This window comes from Phaenicophaeus curvirostris, chromosome 4, assembly GCF_032191515.1.
Source record: "Phaenicophaeus curvirostris isolate KB17595 chromosome 4, BPBGC_Pcur_1.0, whole genome shotgun sequence".
In the NCBI taxonomy this organism is placed as follows: domain Eukaryota; kingdom Metazoa; phylum Chordata; class Aves; order Cuculiformes; family Cuculidae; genus Phaenicophaeus; species Phaenicophaeus curvirostris.
Genome location: NC_091395.1, coordinates 38,409,936 through 38,414,065, shown reverse-complemented (window position 1 = coordinate 38,414,065; position 4,130 = coordinate 38,409,936).

Here is a 4,130-nt window from a genome sequence, read left to right as displayed (position 1 = left end):
TCCGCCCCCAGCCGCACGCTACTTCCGGCGGCCTGGGGATGAATGGTCCCGGCCAGGGGTTAGAGCGCATGCGCGGTCGGCAGGGCCCGCTGGGGGCGGGGCTGTGTCTGCTAGTTGGGTGCGTGATTGGGCTGGCGCGCCAGCCCAGTGAAACCTGTTGGAAAGGAGCGGTAGTGGCTTTTGCCATCCCTTTTAAAGCCTTCTTTATTTAAGGCTCAATGCTCACTAAGTATTGTGGTTAATTTAAGTCGGAGTTTTGTTTTTATGAGGCTTGCCTGAAGGACAAAGCTAGAGGTTGTTGCTTCTCTTTCTAGGGACCTGTCGATATGAGTTAATTTGGGTATTTTACACACATCCTGCTGACACACAGAAGGCTTATGTAAGTAAACCAAGAAACACTTGATATCAAATTATTATAGTAATACCTAACCCTACAATAATCATAGAATCATAGAATGGTTTGACTTGGAAGGGACCTTAAAGATCACCTAGTTTCAGCCTCCCTGCCATGAACAGGGACACCTCCTACTAGATCAGGCTGCCCAAGGCCCCATCCAACGTAGCCTTGAACACCTCCAGGGATGGGGCAGCCACAGCTTCTCTGGCCAACCTGTGCCAGCACCTCACCACTCTCACAGTGAAGAAATTCTTCCTTATGGCTAGTTAAATCTGCCCCTCTCCAGTTTTATACTTATTGCCGCTGGTCCTAGAACTACAAGCCTTTGTAAACAGTCCCTCCCCAGCTTTCTTGGAGCCCCTTTCAGGTACTGGAAAGTTGCTATAAGGTCTTCTCGGAGCTTTCTCTTCTTCAGGCTGAATGACTGCAACTCTCTCAGCCTGTCCTAGTATGGGAGGTGTTCCAGCCCTCTAATCATCTTTATAGCCCTCCTCTGGACCCATTCCTGCAGCTCCGTATCCTTCTTATGTCCAGAACTGGACACGATACTTCAGATGAGGCCTCACAGAAGAGGAACAGAGGGGCACAATCACCTCCCTCAACCTGCTGGCCACTCTACAAAACCTAACTGCATCCTTAAGTTCACCAAACCATTTACCACAGCACAAATGTCCATTCATATTCCAGGTTCACCATAAATAACATCTGTCCAACGCCTCACACAGTGCTGTGGAGGAGACTGTTGGTGGTGTTGCCTTTTCTCTTGTCATCCAAGGATCTGGCCATCCATAATGTCCTTTTCTGTAAGGGAGAAAGGAGCCCTGCCCTCCCCCAGTCACTATGCGTTTGGAGACATTTTCTCCTTGACTACAACATAGGAGACAAGACACATGTTTTCTCTTGAACACGATTTATCTGTAGGAAAACCCAAAAGCTGTGCAAAAGACAAGAAACATCAAGAGGTCACTGCGACTGTGAGCCTAAAGACGAGTCCCTTTAACCTAGACTCCAAACTGCAACCCAGCAGCTGCGTTCCTACACCAACACTATGTGTTCATGATAATCAGAGAGCTTCTTCAATATCTAAGAGGCAGGTGTCAAGAGAATGGGATCAGACTCTTCTTAACAGTGCCCAGTAAAAGGATAAAGAGCAGCAGGTACAAACTGGAATATGGGAAGTTCCACCTGAACACAAGGAAACACTTCTTTACTGTAAGGATGATGGAACGTTAGAACAGGTGGCCAGGGAGGTTGTGGAGTCTCCTTCTTTGGAGATATTCAAAACCCACCTGGGCACGTTCCTGTGCAACCTGCTTCAGCAGGCGAAGGGGGTAGACTCGATGATCACCATAGGTCCCTTACAACCTCTACCATTCTGTGATTCATCACACTATTTTCCGTGTAATAAACTTGCCTTCCAGCTCTGAGAGAGCTGTGTGCCCACAGCTCAAATAGCACCCAAAGCATAATTTTCGAGAATGTCCAGGCTATGTTGAAAAACCCATTACATGAGTGCTTCACAAGTACCCCAGTGCTTCACAAGTACCAGACACAGGCTGAAGGAAGCATCTGACATACAGAAGATGTCTTTCTGTGGTAGTTCCACTCTTCATTTTCAACATGATACAGCATATGCAACCAGCAGAATTTATTTAGTATGAAAATTGCACTTATACAAATATATATAGTGTAATACCTCAGTTCGGGGTTGGTTTTTTTTACATTTATTCAAAATTACATATAGACAAAGCAGGACAGGCACATTAAGAAGTACAAAAGGTTAATGTTGTGGGCATTTGGTAGTTTTTGCATTGTTTTAAATGAAAAGCCTGTAAAGGCTCTGTGTAGAAACAATAGAAGTAAACTCTCATTGTGCGGTTACCCAGAAGACATATGTTAGAAATCTTTTCTCCAATGACAACCTTGGGATCCTGAAGTGAGTGTACATGGGGTGTGTAGTCTGAATATTGCTGCCATGTACTGCAAGCTTTTTAACAAAAGGAATCTTTAGAAATTCATGCAATTAAATGTTGACAACAATTGGATGTTAACTGCACAGAGATTAAATATGGATCAATCAGAAAATGTTTTTTATTGAATCACTGGCACATATGTTTTCATCCATATGAAGTGACAGAAATGAGATATATGAGGTCCAACACATACAAAAGAAACCAGAGACTGGGCCTATAACTCCTTTTATTTAGCAAATTAAGAAAATCAGCTATTACCTTCAAAATTCCCTTCTGAGTTGAGATACAGCTGCACACAGTGCCAACAACATTCAAAGCAAATCCTCAGATCAGTTTCTGAAATGCTGTTGAGGGTCTCCATCATGTTTGATTTCACATCTTCTGCCAATAAAACAATGGGTTCATTTGAGCAGCAACTTGATGTTTGGGAAGAGGGTACCAGGTCTGGCAAATAGGGTGGATGCTGAAGCACAGTAATGTTGTTATTAGCTAAAAACTGCTTCACAAAGAAAGTGGTGTGGGCTGGCACACAGCAAAATTTTCCAACCAAGGCTAAGAAAACTTCTATATTTGAACACATATCCACTCATGCTGAGAGAAGCAATTTTGTTGAGCCTCGTCTCACTGTGGCAGGTTAGAGCCTGATCTTCAGTCATCTCTGTCAGTCCCCTCCCACTCTTGGTTCCCAAGCTATAGGGTTAATCCCGGGGTGGGGCGGAGGGAGAGATGTTGAACCTCCTCGTATGTCTAATTAAAGAGTGAGTACAGGCACTCTTCTGGTAAAATCCAGTCCTGCAAAACCAGATCCTGCAAAACAAGGTTTTATTTTAAAACTAAGCAAAGAGAGTTGATTATCAGCTTGAGGGCTTTTTCATGTATTTGTTTGTTTTCCAGAACTGGCACTTGAGATGTACCTGAAATGGACCATGATGCAAGATCTGTGAGTTTGCATGATAAAGTTGATCGGTGTGACTGAGAGGGAGTAATTTCCACAAAGCAGACATAGCCTTTATATCAGTCAAATCCTTTGCTAAGAAAAGATAATTTATTTCATGTCCTAACATAAGACTGAATAAGTTGAATGATGAAGAAATGAAAATGAATTTTATTTGCTAAATATAAAACTCTTGTAAATGTAAAAGCATATTCAAGCCTCTACCTTGTACTTGTGTAAGTAAATTTCATCAACTGTCTCATGAATCATGTCTTTCCTGCTTTTTAGGGGATTATAGTAAGTGTTTTGTAAAATGCCTAGATTGTGTTTTGACAGTTTCCTCTGTGTTTGTGCAGAACTGGCAGCATCTTTCAAATAAGTAGATACTTTATTTCTTCTGAACACTGCAGCTTAGCCTTTAACATGTAAGACAGCATTTCTGTTAGAATGAGTATACTGAAAGGCATAATGCATAGTAGTCATCACCATCCATTTAGCTAGAGCATTTGTAAGTAATCTGCAAGGTAGCAGCACATGCACAAAGATGCTATAGGAAAGCCATTTCATAGATGAACGCTTGAAACACAGTAGTTCGAAACCTTGTCTTCAAGGTCTGAGCAGTTAAGAAATGTCACTGTTGGGACTGGAATTCAACATCATCTGTCAAGGCAGGGATAAAAATGATTGTAGGCCTGGTTTCTGCCTGCAATTTCTTTGATGAAGCTCTATGGAGGTGTTTTCTACATTTAATTTTTCTACTCCTGCTGCTAAGACAGGTGTGTGTAATTGTTCCTATCATGTTCTTAAAACTAAAATGACAGCAACC